Here is a 20,807-nt window from a genome sequence, read left to right as displayed (position 1 = left end):
GAGTATTTCATTGTCAAATGATGGCAACTCTGCATCTTCATTATTTCCCAGTGTACTGCTTTCTCACATTCTCAGCTATTGCCATTTTTCAAACCCTTAAGGTTTTCATCTGAATGATACAATTTGCTTTTAAATTGGTCTTTGTCTTCCCATACAGACATGATATATCTTTTATATTCCACTCTGTCACCAGATTAGACTTGAATAATAGATAGCATCTGAACATACTCTCTTGACTTAAATGCCAGTCATTATGTTCATCATGTGTAGAGAATAGAGTAAAACTCCCTTAGAATTATATTTATGACTCCTTAGAATTTTACCATAACTATCTGTCTAGTTTCATTTCTTATGAGTTTCCTTCTGGGAGCTGAGGCTCTGGTGACTATCAAGCTACCAGACATTCATTGAATCCTGAATATTGTCTTATGGCCCCATGACTTTGAACATATTAATTTAGTTATACCCTGTGTTTAAATACCAATTCTTACCTTTAGTCATAAACTCCTACCTATATTTATAAAGAATTATATCCTCCAGCTATTCACAATATATCTGATATACCTGAGAAGGCACCACAATAGATTATCCAGTTTACCCACAGAACTGACACCCTAACTCTGAGAACCATTATTCATTAATATACTTCAAGTGTCCTGAATATGATAATTTTCATAAATATTTGTGAAAATAATATAGATATTCTAAGTACCAACTAAAACTATTACTAGACATCACCTAGAAAATTATTCTGTTTATATCTTTCATTTTATAAATGGTGAAATTGGTATTCAGGGAGACATCCATGAAGATAAGTGTTTGGGGTTAAATATTATTTCCCAAAAAGATCCATTAGTATACTAATCCATAATGTATAAAAACATTAACTTATTTGGATATAAGATCAATGTAGATGTAATTAGTTAATTGAAGATGAGGCCATACTGGAAAAGAGTGGCCCTTTTTTCCAAGATGGCGGTTAGCCTTTTAAGAAGAGAAGATATGTACACACATAAGGGGAGAATGCATCATGACAAGGACAGCAGAGATTGAAAGCCTATACCTACAAGCCAAAGAATGCCAGAGTGCCAAAGAAACACCCAAAGCTGGAAGAGAAAAGGGGAGGATTCTCTTTTGTAGTGTTCAAAGGTAAGGCATCTCTGCTGACACATTGATTCCTTTTTGATTTAGTCTAGACACCAAAATTAAACTGGAATCTAGGTTCCTAATATTTTTGATTCAATCCTAATAAAAAATAGAATGTCTTTTAAAAATGAAGTAAATTTAATTTATAGGCAATTTGAGAGAACTTGTTGATAAAACATATATTCCTTTTATTTTTACTTTTTACAGCTATAAAGCTTTGATTTTGATATTGCATTTATTCTTTTAATAGAAATACCTTGTCCATGTCAGGTTGTTTTCCATGGGAAAACATGTATTGCTCTAGCTACTAAGGGATAATCTGGAAAAATTATATCATTTAGCGTTGTGTTTGTGATGGATCCTGTGATGGTTACTTTTATGCACCAATTTAGTTGGACTTTAGTGCCCAAATATCAGGTCAAACACCAATCTAGATGTTGCTGATGTTTTTTAGATGTGATTATATTCACAGCAACAGATTTGAGTAAGCATATTATTCTGCATAATGTGGGTGAACCTCACCCAATGAGTTGAAGACCATAATAACATTGACAGAAGCTTCCTGAAGAGGAAGAAATTCTGCTCCAAGACTAAAATATCAACCATTACCTGAATTTTCAGACTGCCAGACTGTTCAAGAAACATAAAATTTGTCAGCATCCACAATCCTTTAAGTCAATTGCTTAAAATTCCTTTTTTCCCCTCTGTCTTAATCTCTTTCTCCATCTATATATCAATTTAGGTGTGTGACAATAGAGAACAATAAATAGCTCAGATTCCCTTGATGAGATATCATCCAAATGCAGAGTAAGAAGGAGACAACTGGGATCTGGGGAGAGTGATGCTGGCATGGCCATGAGATAAAGCCATTGTAAGGACAGAAAAGCAGGTTATCCTCAAAGAGCAGAATATCTAAACATAAGAGCTTAGACTGTTGACTTTCCTGAATGCTCATTATAAAAATCTAAAATATGAGGAATTAATGGATTTGAAAGTATAGCACGTGAGATGAAAATAGGACTTTTAACATGATATCATGTAATATTATGCTGTCCTATACTATAGTACGCTATGTATTACACTGTGTGTGTATATATACACATACATATATATTTGCTGTACTATACTATATACTATAGTGTGTATATGTATGTATATATATATATATATGTGTGTGTGTGTGTGTGTAAATATATATATATATATATATATATATACACAACCATCAAAACATAAAGTGTTTTTTTTGTTTTTGTTGTTTTATTTTTATTTATTTATTTATTTTCCTCATGGTATGAGTCATTTGCTTGAAGTGGATTGACAGGAGAAAGGGTCAAGCATTTCTACAGAGAAAGATACAGGCCCATACTTCTTATAACTGAATGTAATTCTGTCACAAACCAGTATTTCTTTTCTTTTTTACCTCAGTTCATTGGGCAGTAATATTTATTCCACTCCCCTACTACCAATCCCATTGACACAGGCAGGTACACAAACACACACACACACACACACACACACACACACACACTGTTTTAACCTTCAAAGAGGTCACAAAATGGTAGAGGAATATTAATATTGATACAGTTTTGTATATTCCAGGAGAATTATGACCTGGATGGACCTTAGAATATCTAAAGAATTTCAGATGGGATAGATGATATATTCCTTCAGCAAGGCCTTTCTCTAACTACCACAATCACTATTTTCTATGCTTCTGCAGCCCTTAATACCTGCCTCTCTATAACACAAGACATTTTTTTATAAGTTGTGGGTTTTTTATCTTTATTTATTTTATTTATTTTTATGTGGTGCTGAGGATCGAACCCAGTGCCTCACTTGTGCAAGGCAAGCGCTCTGCCATTGAGCTAGAACCCTAGCCCCATGAGTTGTGTTTTTAAGCATGTTTTTCTATTGAGCTGCCACTTGACTAAGAACTCCTTAGAGGCAACTTTGCTGTGCATAGCCATTACTCGTGTTTGCACTTTTTTCCTTCCTATCTCCCAACTTGTCTGACATCCTTTTAGTAATCCTAATGCTAGTGATCAAAGACATGAATCAGAGTTAAAGAATATAGAACAAAAAATGTAAAATAGTCAAGGAAAAATATAAACAATCTATACTTTAAAGAGCATTACTCAGCATAAAATATGAGAGATGATTATAGGATACAAAGAGTTGTCATATCACACATGGCCAAATTCCATTAGGTCATGGTATAGGATGGCTTAGAGAACCACTTCATCATTGAGTCTCTGCAATAACCATGAGGGTAATTTGAATAAATAGCAAAGAAAATTCCCTGATGTTGTCATCTTTTGTTTCTTTAAATAAAAAGGAATACTACTGAGAATTGTGACGTGTTTAAGGTCATGCTCTTTGTCCTTTTGAGGTGTAATCCTCTAAAACATACCCAAAGAATCTTGAAGGGGAAGATACATTTCATTAAATTGTTTTATTTACAGTTCATCATTATTACTAAAACACATATTAAGCCATAAATATAATTGTTTAGTTATATACTTATTTTGTCTTTTTAAGTTATTTACATGACAGAAAGTAGGTATTGTGATATTAAGAAATATGGATTAGTAATTTTTGTTATTCTAAACCAAATAGAATTCTGGGGGGATTATATCTTATTTTGAAAACTAATATTTAGAATACAAGAAATAATTATAAAAACAGTATAATACATTTGAATTCATAACAGGCAGAGTCCTTGCCAAAAATATTAGAAAAGTAGAGTAGATAATATTAATATTTATCTCCAACTTCCTCTTTTACTGTGACAGAAAATCCATCTAAGTATGATTATATCAAAAGAGTTATACAATGTAACAAAATAATATTACTGAATATCCAAAATAAACAAAATCTGAGACTATGTACAAAATTATCAAATGGCAAAAGATTCACCAATGAAATACCAGTTTCTGTCTCTAAGTATAAATAAAATCCACAGACATTCAAAAACTGACTCCAAAAAATGCTATGTATTAATGCTAAGACAATACAGGTAAATAAATAGATAGCTAGAGAGGTAGATATGCACATAAACAGACTACACAATACTGTCCCTGAAATGAAATCTGTATTCAGTTGTTCTGTTCATTTGATTTTTGTAACTGAAGGAAACACATGTATGAAAAGGTTATTGAACTAAAAGCTATCATGGGTAATGCAAAAAGTGGCTCCTGGCTAGACAGGCACAAAAGCCACTCTTAATTTCATTTCTTCTCTTGTCCAGCTGTATGGCCATGAGCAAACTGCTTAATAGTCACTCTTTGTCAGTATAGCTATGTGCAAAATAGAGAAAATAGAAACATATAAAAATACTTAGCATTAGGAATTTTATAAAGAAGATTCATAATCAATATCAAGTTATAATTTTAGTTTTTTCTTATTTAATGTTTTCTTAATAGTATGGATGGGCTAAATTTTTAAATATTATGTCTCACACAAAAAAAAACTGTAATAAGTGGTAAAAGGACTGAAGGGCTAAGAATTATAATTGTCTGTTCTTGATATTTTTTTCTTAAAAACATTTTAGTTGCACCTTTCCTTCGATCTCACATGTGGACAAAGAAAGCCCGGATTCTCCCTCCTTTGGTACCATAAGGAAATCCAAATCATAAAAGTCATGGCATACTTGCAAAAACCCTCACGTAAGCTCTACCCAATAACCACCATAAAACCCTATGCCAGTTGCCCCTCCTATTCTCTGTCTCTAAGAATAGCCTGGGACATACTCTGCCCAGAAAGCCTTGGTATGTGATAAACCTATGATATTCACTGTTTCCATGCCAATCAATGTTCTATGCTTATATAATTCTGTTGGAATGAATCCCAATATTATATATAATTATTATGAACTCATAAAAACTTTCAATGGTACATAATTAGCAGATATTGAATCTGGGTGACAGCTATATTGTGTTATTGAATTTATTTTACAAAGATTGTTAAAATTGTATGTGATGAAATATTTGCACTTCAGAAAACATTTATATAAAAAGCAAAAAATTGTTAGGCAATAAAACAATGTTCAGAGGTAAAATGATTAGATCATGAGGACTGGAACCTCATCAGAGGATTAATTCATTAAATGATTACTAATTTGAATGGACTTCTAGTTGGTAACTGAAAGAAAGTAGGATGTGACTGGGGGAAGTAGGTCATTTAGGGAATGTAACCTTGGAGATTAAATCTGTCCCTGAGCACTTCCTATTTCTCTCTTACTCTGTTTCCCAGTTGTCATGAGCTGAGCAGCTTTCTCTGTCATGCCCTTCCGCTACAATGTTTCTGCGTTGGAGATGGCAGGCCATGGTCTGAGTCTGAAATAAACTTTTCTTCCTCTTCCTTGTTCTTCAGAGGTATTTTGGTCACAGGGATTTTGAAAAGCTGACTAGCATGCAACCCCATGTGCATGTGACTAAAAATACTAGAAATCTCTTGCTTCATAAATGCCCAAAATAGAAATCAAAGTCATAAATATACCTGCACATACTAAAGCCTCCATGTGAGAACTCACCAAAGCAGTCTTTATTCTCTCTATGAAGGTCAAAATATTATTGATAGTGAACAAAGTACTCATTTTATTTCTCAAAATACACATTGTTGGTCTCTTGATAAAAGAACTTACCACCTTTGGTGTTCAGACATCATAGAATGCCATACTGTCTTTCTTGAATAAATTCAAATTCAATCAAGTAAAACACGGTATATTTCAGTCTGTAATAAATGTTCTCAAGTGAATTTCAGTAAAAATTTTGACTCAACCCCCACCCCCATTCGTACTGTTAATTGAACCCACTTTTAATTTATAGCTTTTTTTTTTTTTTTTTTTTTTTGAGACAGGGCCTTGCTAGGTTGCCCAGGCTCACCTTGAATTTGTGATCCTTCTACCTAAGCCTCCAGAATAGCTGGAATTACTGTATTGCACCACTACACCTGGCTTGACACAACTTTGGGTGTTTAATGGTTTATAGCTTTTAACAAATATTCTCACACACATACACACAAAGGAAATCTTATAGCATGGATACAAACAGATTTTTTCTACTAATTTCTTTAATTGAGTTCTTATTAGAAAAAATTATTTTATTATGGCAAGAGGATTCTATGCTTATCAAAAGACATTCTTTAACAGGAACAAAGATGTTGAAATTATTAGGTGTTTATAACTGTATATTTTAACAGTAGTTTTATCTTCTTTCTGCCAAATTGTGCAAAGATCAGGAGTTTCATAGAATATCCTTTCCTTTTAAAAATCTTTCCTTCTGGAGAAGTCTATAACATTATAATATAATTAAATATAATTAAACCAAAAGGTAAAATTTCCAGAAGTAGCCTCAATCTTTGATAAATTTTGAAAATGTGGGAGAATTTTGCTGAAATATTAGATTTTCCAAGGTAAATAAAGGAGTTTACTTTCCTAAGAACTGAAGTAATGGGGCTATTAGTTAATATGATTTTCTTTCTAATGGTTCTTTTTTATTTTTTGAATTTGTGTACATTTTATGTTCTCTTCCTTTTGCTGGTTTTCTGATAAAAACTGTAATATACTTAAGGAAGTATTTATTTCCTCTATAATATTGCCTTTCTATTTCTATTTTCAGAAACTCAAATATTGTGATCATTATACAAAGTTTTCCACATATTTATGGATGTATTATGTTAGATTTCCATGCCAACATGATGTGGTAGAAAGCTATTTCCTTAGGCTAAGAAATAATGTTTCCATTCATTCTGGAAGTCATCTTCCCTGGGTAGATCCTTTAATTATAGAACAACTACCCCATAAATCCCCAGACTGGGACTCACATATACTTCGATTTTATTTTCATTTTGTGTTAAAATGAAGTTGATGCTGCAGATTCACATCAAGTAGGACACACATATTCCATGTTTTAAAAGGAGTGAAGAATTCACACTGAATTCTTTTTAGATTATCACCAGAATATTCCTGAGGGAATAGTAGTAGAAAAAAATAATGAACTAGTCATCATGAGGATTGAAATGTATCAAACAAGTCCCATTCTCCCAACTAAAGTGAAGTAAGCATAGAAGCTAATTCTATTGAGTTAACCTGACATTCACTGTTTTGAGAGTTTCTGGATCATTTGATTTCCAAAGTCACATTCAGTTCTAGAAACTTTTGTTGAACTAGCCTTTACTTGTCATTTCTGTTTTTAAGTTACTCAAATACTACTAAAACAATATCAATAAGCAAATTTTAGTTGGAGTTATTTCTTAAGAAGGCTAATCTGGTCTATTTTGTTCTCATGAAAACACTGAACCTCATGAAAACACTGAATGTATTTCATTCACTTCAATACATAATATGAAAAAGAATATTCTGAGTTACTAATTATCTTAGATGTACAAGTTGACTAAGAACAGTGAATGCAAAGTTAAAACAATCCCAGCCCTTGCCCTTAAATAGTTTACCTGTTGATAATTCCACTTTGATTTGTGTATTATTCACACTTAGTCCTAGCATTTACTACTAAATAAATATTCTTCTCCCCATCTGATGTTTATCTCAAGCCTTCTTCATATGACTTCAAATTTAGGTGCTGTTTGTTATTTCCTTACACTTACCACACAACATGTTTTATATTACAAATACATATGTGGTGCATGTATGTATGTGTGAAAAAAAAAAAAAATATATATATATATATATATATATATATATATATATAGAGAGAGAGAGAGAGAGAGAGAGAGAGAGAGAGAGAGAGACTTTCTTAAACTTCTCACCAAAGACAGTGCCCATTTTCACTTATAAATGAGGAAAGTTGAAATGACACTAGAAGAAGAATAAAATATGAAGTCCTGGACTCTGCCTGTCTCCACAAACACACTAATTTGATTATAATTCAAATACTCTAATCACCTGTGGGAAAATGGAAACAATGGCTTGTGCTGAGATTTGCCATATCCCCTCATCCTAGCTCAGCACAGAGTCAGCCCACAGTGCATTGGTCAAGCTTCACAGGAGCCTTTACAAAGGTGTGAGTTTTATCTTGCCTATGTCAGAGCAGTCAGAGAATCTAGCATAATCTAATCATACAGGGGACAGTGAGACCAGAGACAATAATTTGAATGAGAAGTTACCAAAGCACCTCCCTGAAGTCCAGCATGGCGTGAAGTAATTAAAAACAAACAAACAAAAAAGAGCTCCTAGCTTCTCTTTGGGGAGGTAAAGAATTCTAGTGCATGCCCAAATCATGAATTTTCTAGACTTTACGAAAGACTAGCTTTTGACTTGGCAACAAGAGCATGCATACTCCAGCCACATGGATTCAAGTGAGAAAAACAGGGCCAATTTACCTACACAATACCAGTTGTCATAAAATCTTTCTCAAGCTCATCACAGAAAATATAGGAAACTATTCAAAATCCTAGCTTCTTTCTTAGGTAAGAAAGAGTTGTAGAGAAAATCCAATGATCCAATTTGACTGGGCTACCCAAGGAAGTGGGTTAAGTATCACTTATCTTATTGCACTTCCAGGAAATGGCACACTCTAGATGCCCATGAAATACTGACAACCAAGTAAGTGGACTAGACTGTCACAAAGATTTGTGAGGCTCTAAGGATCTTTGGCAGAGCTTATTGGTGAATATTTTTTTAGGTAGTTTTATTTTATTTATTTTTAATTTTCATTTTTTGGTATTGGAGATTGAATACATAGATGTTTATCACCAAGTTACATCCCTAATCCTTTATATATATATAAAATTTTAAAACAGGGTCTGACTAAGTGGCCTAGGCTGGTCTCAAATTTGTGAACCTCCTTCCTCAGTATCCCAAATCACTTTGATTATAGGTATATACCACCATCCCCAGTTATTTTGTTTATTTGTATAAATATAATGCGTGAAGAGTAAGAGAAGTGGCTACATTTCTAATGAAAGTTAAGGAAATGGAGTAATGAAGGAAAATGACCCAAACAAAGAATCAAGAAAAATTTTCAGAACACAATTTTAATGAAGCAGAGATGCACGACTTACCTCAAAAAGAATTAATCAAAGGAATAAAGAGAATGAAAAAGAGTGAATAAAGTTGAAAGGACTTGTGAGACACAATTAAGCAGACCAATATTTGCATTGTTATTATGCCAGAGGGAGAAGAGAGTAAGAATGAGAAAAAATAAAATAAAGACTTGAATAGACATTTCTTCAAGTTAGATATACAAATGGCCAACTGGGTATATACAAAGATGCTCAATGTTACAAATCATCAAAGAAATGCCCATTAAAATCACAATAAAATATCACTTCACACAAGTTAGGATGGCTATTATTACTAAGAAAAATAAAACATGTTCTATGCTGAAAACGTCAAGGATTTGGGGAGAAAATGGACATACAGATCCAATAAGGCATATTAGCCTCAAATAAGATGAACCCAAATATATTAATCTTGAAATATATCAAAATTCAAAGAGAATTTTGAAATTAGAAAGAGAAAAATGGTGTGACATATATAAGGCAAACTCTATAAAACTATGACAGGATTTTTAATAGGATTGTATATATGTAACCACAAAGAACTCCATATAAAAAGTAGTGAGAAAGGAAAATCAAACTAGAGATAAATTTCATGATTTGAAAACATATTACATATAGTAAAACTTCAATTGAAACAGTAATTGAAACAGTGTGAAACTATCAAAAAGTAGACATATAGAGCAATTAAACAGTATAGAAGCATAAAAATTCACACATATACAGTCAATTGATCTTTGATTATGGTGCCAAGACTACACAATGGGAATAGAAGAGTCTCTATAACAAAAAGCATTGGGAAAATGGTATATATTTCCATGCAAAACAATGAAATAGTACCCATATACTATACTATATTATACACAAAATTCAGATAAAATGAATTAAATATTTAAATAAAGTATCTGAAATTGTAAAACCGGAAAAGATTCATGACCTTGATCTATATGATGATTTTATGTATATGACACCAAAAGTACAGGCATCAAAAACAAAATTGGGAAACCAAGAAGTAGAATTTCATTGAATAAAAACTTTCTGAATAACAGAAGAAAGAGAAGAATAAAAAGACAACCTATGGTGTAGGAAAAAATGTTTATAAATCATATATCTGATAAAGGCTTAATTTTCAAAATATATAAGAAATGACTAAAAATAAAAAACTAACGATATGGTTGAAAAAAATGATGACTTGAACAACGTTTATTCAAAGGAAATATGTAAGTGGTCGACTGGTATTCAAAAAGATGCTCAATGTTACTAATCAGCAAAGAAATGATTGAAGGGATAATGAAATATCACTGTATACCAGTTACTGAGGAAACAAAGACAAGTATAAGTGAAACTATGTAGATTTTGGAATCCTTAAACACCATGGGTGGGAATGTGAAATAAATCAACTGCTATGGAAAGAAGTATATAGGTTTCTCAAAATATTAAAAAAGGAACTACTATAGGATCCAGCAGCCTGCTTTTGGCTTTTATTCAAGAGAGTTGAAATCAAAGTCTCAAAAAGATATCACTCCTGTGTTCATTTCTGTATCACTCACAGCAGCCAAGATATGGAAACTACCTAAATAGCCATATGAATGACAGATGAATGCATGCAGATGATGTGAGACTTTATTATATCTTCTGAAAGGAAATTTCATACTAGGCCACAATATGAATGAAACTTGAGGACATTTAGAAAAGGGATTTATGACTTTCTGATTTTGTTACTCATTAAACTTGATATTTATCTCTTATTTTGTATTTGAACTCAACATTATTACCTGGTCATAGACCACAACATTATAAGCCATTTAGAACATGAAAGATATTTGATTATAAATCTATATTTGTTTACAATGTAAATATTTGAGGGATATTTATAAACTTTCAAGATATTTTGAAATTCACTCTTATTATTACCATCATCTTTAGAATGTATGTATTACCTCTGGAAATAATTCATGTATTTGAATACTTAAATGGTCTTACTAATTTCATGCATTAGATGTGGAATTATCTGATGATTCCTTCCCTCCAGAAGACATTAGCATTGTTTTCTGGTTTACTCATTGTCGAATGATACCAGATTGCCCCTGCTAACAATCTCTCCCACAATGTAGTCCTGCATCCTCTCAAGTCTGGTTACTTCAACTTCAACTCTGCAATAATTACTTACCTGACCCAGGAGGATGGACATGTTATGGCTGGCTCCACCAATGCACTTGGAAGGGAAGAAATCCTGGCTCAGGGGGAGTTTGATGGGGATCCTCCCCACTTTTCTTGACTGGGCAGCCTTTGGTTTTATGACCCTTCCATCCATTGGCATCCCCCTACTCATGTGGTATTCCAGCAAGAGAAAATAGGACACTTCCATAACCAATAACTGAGTGGGACTTCCACAGTCTTTCTCTTCCAAGAAACCAGGTAATTTCCAGGCTCCAAAGGGGATCTCAAATGCAATCCATCCCCCTTCGTCCTTGGTCACTTTTTCCTGTATCCTGTCCTGTTCTCAACCAGAGTGAAGGACCAGGACTTGGAGTCTGTGAGAGCCTCAGTGATTCCACTGTGAAGCCATACAAACAGGAACACTTTCAGCCCCAGCCTTGAGATTAGAGGGCCCTCTAGAACTTCACCAAGATGCTGGTGGTATATCACTGGCAACATGAGCACTTAGGGGTCTCTTCTGAGACTGCCTGAGACAGCCCCATCCCCTACCCTCCTCTCTCAAAAGAGGGTGAAAAGATTAAATAAAAGACTCCCAGGTTAGAGAAACACTTACCAAATGGGATTTTCTAATAAAAACAAGTCACACATACACACATACACACACATACATACACAATGAATATATTATATGAAAGAATCCATATTTACATTAATACATATAGTATGCATATGATTATTTGATAGACAGTAATAATTAGAAATAGGTATTTTTGTCATACAGTCATCTGAGTCAAGTTAAAATGACTGTGATGTGTTGGAACAGAACCACTTCTATATTCAATTTATCCTTCTGTAGTCAATTTATCACATACTAAAAAGTCAGGACATCAGATATAATGAAGAGAATTAGTGATTGCATTTTTTGAAAAAGATTTTTTAACGTACTTTTTGTTGTTGTTATTGTCATACATAATTCTGGTAAACTGAGTACTTGTAATTTGCAGAGTTCTCCTCGCACAGTGTGTATCACAGACCTGTTAATTCCTTGCAGATGTAGCATTGCTATCATTGCATTATCTTCTTAAGGAATGCCACTCATTATTTTACTTACAGTTTACTCCCAGAGAATATCAAAAGCTGAGATAAATACTATCGTTGAGGAGACAAAACATGGACAGAAAACGAGACTGGCTTAAGAAAGGTTGCTTTTTTTAAGATAATATTTGTAAAAGTTGAAATCAGAAGAAAATAAGCTATTTATCTAAGTTATTTTTTATCATTATCTTTAACTGTAGTTATTATATCATATTAAACCTTTCCCTATGTTTTTCACAGATTCCAGGACACACTATTCTTCAGCAAAATAATTACATCTTGAAGCTTAATTTTGAAGGTTTATGATTTTAACTATTTAACCACAGTCTTCCCACTTTCCATTTTAATGTCTTGAATGCATTTATTTCTCCATGAAATTAAATTCATCAGTTTTAAGCCATATGTTCTGAGTAATTCATTTTGGTGGGTACTGAAAATTGTAATTGTTAACCACAGTAGAAAAAGAAATTTTAACATGTGCTAGCAAATGTCCTGACATACCATCAGCAGAAAGAATCCCAAGTAAAAACTATCAGAGATGATTTGATCATAAGCCTCTCAAGCAGAAAATTGGCAATCACTGTAGAAACAATTCCTCAGGAAGGTATTCAACTTTCAAACAACCCTGAAACAAAGCAACCCAATGACATTCACTTTCCAGTCTCTTACAAGTCTGTCCATATCAGGGTCTCTGCAAAGCCAGCTTCAAGAAAAACATGAAGAATATAGTCACTGCATGGTGAAAGTCTTCAGTGATGCATAAGGTAAAAAATAAGTTCTTTCCTAAACACTAAAGAAGAGAAAATAGTTCCAAATTATTTGGGAATGGTACTGGTTTGAATGGTGCAGGGTACATGAAGATCATAAAAATGGACATCAGGGCCCATTAACTACTAAATGAGTGAAAATACATCTTTTTTTCAGTACATTTGATGCTACTCTGGAATAATATGAAACATAAAAAGATAGTGATGTATGTATGTTTTGTGGTTTTGATCATTTTCTTTAAAAAATATACTTAAAATTGAAGACATTTGATAGATGTGCTATATCCTTAAATCGTTGCTCCTTTTATATTTTATATATTGCTATAATTTGGAATTGGAGTACCCACCAAAGGCTCATATATTAAAGACTAGATTCCCACTTTTGGTGCCTCAGAGATGGGGCCTAATGATAAGAAGTTAAGTCATTGGGTTGTGGCCTTAAATATATTTTTGGGTTCTGGCCCATTTCTCTGTCTCTTTGTTTGCTTCCCAGCTACCATTAAGTGAACAAACTTTCTCCCTCATGTGATCTTGCCACCGTATGATGAATTGTGCTACTACATACCCTGGCAACTGGGTCAAGTGATGGTAGACTAAGGGCAATGAACCTAAATAAATCTCTCTTGTTTCCAAAGATCTATAATAAAATTATAATGAGCTTGACTCCTCAGGAAATATTTTTGAATAAGTTTAGTATCTTATTTGTGAAGACATTGTCATGTGGAAGGCATTTAAAAAAAACAAAAAAAGGAATTCCATTAAAAATAAATAAAATGGAAGCAAGTATTAGTGATTGAAGTGGGCTAGCTCCAATTATTTGAAGTTTTATGTATGGATAATATTTTATTTCTAAAAACATTGTGAAAATTAGTAGTCACTGCATTTCAACTAACATTTAAAAGTGATTTTACTAATTTAAAGCAGAAGTATGTATTATTGATTCCACTCTGCATACTTAACACTACATTTTATATTCCCCAAAATTAGTTTATTGAATCTAATTAGGTATGTACTCTATCAACCCCAAACCACTCATAAATTTGAACAAAATAGTACTAGACTAACAATGCTAACCAAGAATACATCTGCAGCAATATAGCGGATAAGGTGATAATAAATTCTCTAGAAAGCTGAGTAGGTTATAAAAGAATAGTTTCATTGATGGATTCAAATTTAGGTATGTTAGGTGTGCAGTTTTATGATAAAATAGTACTATGCAATTCAGGAACAGAAGTGATTGCCAATTTGAAATATGTTTCTTATTGAAAAAAATCCACTGAACAAATGTTTGATCACTAATAAGTCCTCTGAATTATACCATATTTTATATTTTGTTTAATTTGTGTTTATCTGAGGTAAGTATAAAAGCAGATTGTTAGGGTGTTAAGATACCTGGGTTCTGGTTTTTGTAGTCTGACCTTTAACTGATGTGCTGGCTCAGTGTTAATTCAATTAGAGATTTTATCATTATCAGAGATTTTAACTTATGACTGTAGCTCCTTTGAATCTCTGAAACAGTATTTGATTTTGAAGAGTATATTGGAAAATATATCTAGCAGGATGGTCTGGGGCAATTTCTTTCCACAAATGAATATTAGTGATTTTCCTCCTATCTGAATTTTACCTGTTAAAAACTGTCTACTTCTTTAATAATTCCTGACTCTCTACTCTCTGCCACAACTTCACACTTCATCTGTCAATTCTTCCTCTCAATCTCTCATCTACATTTTTTCCTTTTACTCCTACTCATTGTCATCTATTCTTACTGGAACAATTCTCTTTGTCACCCAGGCTTTATCTCCTTTCTTCCAGTGTCTCTACATATTATTTCATTTGCTTTGTGTTTTTAATCTGAAGTAAGCAAATACAGGAGTTGCAGTAGCAAAAATGAAAACCAGCAGCATATACATTTAGCAAAAGAACTAATTCAGAAACATATTTACTGTATATACACTGCATTATATAATAATACACTATGAACATTACAAACCAGAGGATCTAATGTTTTAAAGCTACCAATTTTTGGACAGTTTTGGCTACAGATACAACAAGCTGATCATTTAAAGGGTACCTGTATATGGTAAATATGTCTGCATGTGTTTTTTTTTGTAGTTGTTAATTTTTAAAATGACATTTTAGTCTTTCTACTGATATTCTAGAAACTATTGCTAGTTTTTATAGTGGAGACTATAGTTGAAAAATGTGCCTTTGCAATTTTAAGATTTTTTTAATGCAATACTCATGGCAATCCATATACTTAGGCCTTTGAGGTATATAGGCTTCCTATTAAAGTAACACAATCTACTACTAGTACATTCTAATGTAACTAATTAATGCTCCATGGAAAGAAATTGAGCCAATTTATTTTATATTATTTTTTGAGATAGCCACCATTTCCAACCAATAGAGTGAGTGATCTTTGACCTACATTATTTGACTTGAAGACTACAGAGAACACTACTTTTCAGAAATACTTTCTATGCTATGCAATTCATTTAAGTTATTAAGGATTGATCCTATGTTTGAGGACATATAATCAGAGGAAGGAGGTCCATTAATTTTTCAGTTATTAATTTATTTTAATGATTTCATTGGAGTTTTCTAATGTAGGGGAGAGTTCAGATTCACAATTTATAAGACAAGAAAGGAAACTTTTGAAAAGTAGTTAAAAGACAGGGCGAGTCTAAGGGAAGACTACCCACTTAGACAAGAATTGCAAATTGGATTTTGCAAAACTAGAACATGAGAAAAGAGATAGAAAAATAATGGAAAAGCAGATAAGTAGAAGATAGTCTTTATTTCAGAGAGTGGTAATTTAAACTTCAAAGTAATTTTCATAATAGTTTTATCAATCTATATTTTCTTCATTCTAATTAAGTAGCAAACATTATAGAACAGACTTTTGATACACAAAAGTCAACTAATTATTCATATTAGTTTTGTGGGGGTCAGGGGACTCCAACTTAAATTTTAAGAAAACAAGCTAACTTTTCTTGCACTAATTTTTTGCAAAAGTAGAAAAGTTGTGCATTATAACAATACAGGTTAAACCTGAAAATTTTTATAATGGAGCCGCAATTCTGACAGACTCAGACTCACTTCTGGGTTTCAGAAAGAATATTTTTGTTTTGTTTTGTTTTGTTTTTAATACTGGGGAATACTGAGCCACATCCTAAATTACTGAGTATGGCTTTGAACTCACTGTCCTCCTGCCTCTGCTTATGGAGCCGCTGCAATTACACGCATGTGCCTAGGCTTCAGGAAGAACATTTGAATGTCTCTTTTTTTTTTTCCCAGTAACCTGATGTTCTGGTTCCTATTAGAGAATGAGTTGGAATAGCTGCTATTCAGTTCCTATCAAAGGTGAAGCAGAATCTGGAGAAAATTTTTAAGCTTATGCAATTTTTGCTTCTCAAAGAATAATATAAAATATATATTAACCTAAACATTATAGTACAACATAAAACTATTTTGGATGAATTGGTTTGGAAATCCACTCTATTAGCCCAGGTTATCTTGAGGTAATAAACAACTCCCTATTTTGGAGACTTTAAGCTATGCAGGTTTTAATTCTTATTCACTCTTTAAGTTCATTATGAGTCTCCAGTGGTTCTGCTCTACAGTATTATACCTTTGGTTCACTGACTGAAGCATGGTTTCCACCTTGAATGTAGTCACTGTACCATAAAAGAAGGAAAAAGTGCTGTGGAGGACCCACACAGGCAATTAAGTAACACTTACACTTAATAAGCATTGATTAAACTTTTCATATGGCTAGACAGACAATCTGAGTGGCAAAGAAGTGCTGTACCTAAAAGAGTGAGAAATGAAAATATTCAAGGAGTAGAAAATCTACTCACTACAAACATAAATTACTTAAATTGAATATATAGTAATAAGTTCCGGGTCTTTGATGCATTTGCTTTACATATATTACTCAAGATATTTTTATAAAAAATTAAATCTACTGTATAAAATGAATTTTTATTTTGAAACATCACATAGTATACTGCATAGATTAGTACATTTTTGTTTAGTTATCAATTAAAAATAAATTGTAAACTATAGAAAAAACAAATATCAAAAGCAAATAAATAATATTTACTTGTAAGGAGGAATAGATAGAAATTATGAAGTCTAATCAAGAACAAAACTTGCAAACACAAACAGAAAACATTAACAGGAAACATTAACATTAATTGTTATTAACACTTAACAACATTACCAAAATATAGAGCCAGGAGGAAATTATATAATTAAAGAGATCATTGCAGACAAAGTTCAGGCTAACTAGTGAAACAATGGATAAAACAATGGGTGCTAGAAAAAAAAATTCATCATGATTTGGCTCTATGGTGAACTATAATTTCCTAATTTAATAAGGTCAAAGGTATTTGAACACAAATGTGTAGAAGTTTCCATCAATACTACCAGGAATTTATTACAAGCCTCTCACACACATTATAAAAGTTTTGATTTATGTATACAATGACAATTCTGTCAAGACTATGACCTGTCCATCAAATTTATGATTTATAGAGATTTTTAATTTTTTAAACTTTTAATTAATCAATCAAGTTTGATTAACTGAATTTGATTGTGATAAAATGGTAATATTTATAACTAAAAGTAGATTAATAAAATCACAAAACCAATGACAATATGAGCACAGGGTAGTAATAATTTATAAATAAAGATAGCCAATAAAGTACAAATGACTCCTGAACATATTTGAATTATATTATACAAGTTAAAATGCAGAAAAAGGATTCCTTATTTCTTCTCAGAATGTGAACAATTAATTATATTATTAATTTGTTAGCTGTAAAACTGTTAATAAAAAAAGTTTAAATGTGCAGGGATTTTAACAATGTACTTCATTTCTAGGGATCTATACTTACAGAATATTTGTGTTCAATTATGTTTATTAAAGTATTTTTGTAAAAATAAAAATTTGGAAAAAAATTTATATGGATAATCAACAAAGAATTGATTGATTTGTCATGGTTCATTTAACTCTCAGATGACTAAAATCATTTGAAAAAAAAACCAAACCGGTAGATATACAAGTATTGACACATAAAATTTCCAAGATAATATTAAAAAATAGCAATTGCAGAGAAATGAATATACATATATGCTGTTACACACAGATTATATAGAAATCTGTTTTATGTATCCATCCATATATATATCTACAAATATGTATGAAAATAAATGCATGTATACTATAATGATATATAAAAATATATATTTGTGAAAATGATATATGGAGAAAAGGATGTACCTTAAAATGTTGACCCTGCTTACTGCTGGGGAAGGAAATGAAGAGAAGGCAGGAAACATTTAAGTTTTTCATAAATTCTTGCTCTTTGGTTAAAACTGTTTGAAACGTAGTTATATAGCTTTGCTTAACTATTAAAAGAAGAAAAGCAAAAATAAAATCATAAATATTAACTATCCTCAACTGTTTCAATTTATTTTTTAAATTAATAGGTCAATAATTCTTTATATATAAAGTATTATGCTGGTTTAAGAAACAGGTAAGGAACATATCAAGGGTCATGTAGCTTAACTTAGGGATCTCGGGGATGGTGACCTTTGGCTCTTTTTCCCAAGGCTTAGGATACTGAATGAAAAGTTCAGTGTCCTCCTTGCCACATGTTCCACCCAGAGCCAGGAGGCAATTGTGTATCTGTCTGTCTCTTTCATTTGCAAACACACCTCAGAGCAGGACTCTCAGATTGACCTCAGGCTAAGCATCAGGAGGTATCTGTTTTGAGCTCTGGGAAGCGAGCATCAGGGTATATGTTAGAGAGAACCCCTGCAACCCCAACTTGTCCCAATACATCTGCAGCCCCATACTCCACTCTTCCCTCTCACCTCTGTCAGTCACGTGATCAGACTATTCCTGGACATGACACCCTCTCCTCCTTCTCCAGTGCTAGCCTGCTCACGGGCCTTTACCTACAATTTTACCTTTTTCTGTTTTTTCCTTAATTTCTCCTCTGAAGGACAAAAATCTGATTTACTGTCCAAATACTGACCAAATGGCTTATTTAACTGAGAAAAGAAGAACCTAGTCTTAAAATTATATTTGTAAGTTAACTTGCCATTTTGAATTGTTTATCTCTTCCCTACCTGGTGTGTCCTGTCTCTCATCATTTTACTTTATCTATGTCACTGTCATTTTAGCAGAAACACAACAGCCATTTATGTCAGAAAAGATAAATAGAAAAAAAGAATTAGCTTCTTGTATATTTGGAATGTATTTTAGATTATATTTTAAAAAGATGAATTAATACATATATATGTATGTATGTATTTATGTATATACATATATACACACAAATATATATATATATTACACACAAACTATATATATATATATATACACACACACATATATGTATATATACATATATATATATATATATATATATATATATATATATTTTTTTTTTTTTTCAACTCTATATATTGTAGGTATTCTGACTCTGGAAATATACAGGGAAGCATCCTGTGAGCAAACTCCCCTGAGTAACTGGCACCCTGATTCCTGCAATTGGAATGCCCACCAGTTTCCCCCTGAGACTATTAAGATAACTGTACAGGTGCACTATCTAGTTTCTATAGTGACGTCCTTGTGGGGGAAGAGGCTCTGTGTTTGTATCAACCTATACCTTATCTTGGGTAGCTAGCTCTCGGGTTAAAGAAATACTAAGTTAGAATGTAGTCATGTGTCGCGACCCCTCGCCAGCGAGGGAAAAAACGACACAGGATTCTTCCTTCAGCAGTTTACTCATAATGAAAAGACAGGAACAAGAGAAGAAAGCGCGCGCGCGCAGCGGTCGGTCTGCCCTAGCTTAAGTACCCAGCCTTGCCAATGAATCAGCACCACGTGGAAGAGTCTAATAGGTGCAGCGCAGCGGAAGCAGGCCAGAGCCCAGCCCACAGCCCAACAAGGAGTTGTTTAACAACTCTAACCGCTGAGTCATCAGAAGCAGGAAGCCAGCGCCATTTTCAGGGTGCGATCGTTGGCTCCCAACAGTCATGGTAACGGGAGCTATGTAATTTTCTGGGTATAATAAATGCGGCCGCAGAGAGGAGTGGTCACTTTGTCTTCTTTCCTCTGCACTGTGCATGTGCCTCTGTCTTCTGTTCGCTTCTTTACAGGTTTCTTCACAAGAAGATTTGTAAAAATATATATCATACACTAAGTCTAATTATATTAAGTCTAATCAAGAACAAAAGATGAAAATGCAAACAGGAAACATTAACAAATGACAAAATATTATAGGTCCAGGAGAAAATTATATAATTAAAAAGATCATTGAAAACAAAGTTCAGGCTAACCATGTGAAACAATGAATAAAGCAATGTGTACTAGGAAAAGGAAAAGAAAAAAAAAAAAAAAACAAGTTGTGCTCCTTGTACCAGTATGCCACTATCCTAATATTTTAGGATCTAGTAGGTCTTAATCAAATATTTGAAACTATTATGTGAGAATAAACATACATAGTTGTTTGGTTTGTGGCCTACTTTAAATTTGATAATTAAAAACAGTAATATTTTATCTAGTTCTTGGGTAATTCTGCATTTTCCTGAGAAACTCACCAA

The sequence above is a fragment of the Urocitellus parryii genome, chromosome 8, assembly GCF_045843805.1.
Source record: "Urocitellus parryii isolate mUroPar1 chromosome 8, mUroPar1.hap1, whole genome shotgun sequence".
In the NCBI taxonomy this organism is placed as follows: Eukaryota; Metazoa; Chordata; class Mammalia; order Rodentia; family Sciuridae; genus Urocitellus; species Urocitellus parryii.
The sequence above is the reverse complement of the archived record's forward strand: the minus strand, read 5'-3'. Positions refer to the sequence as shown.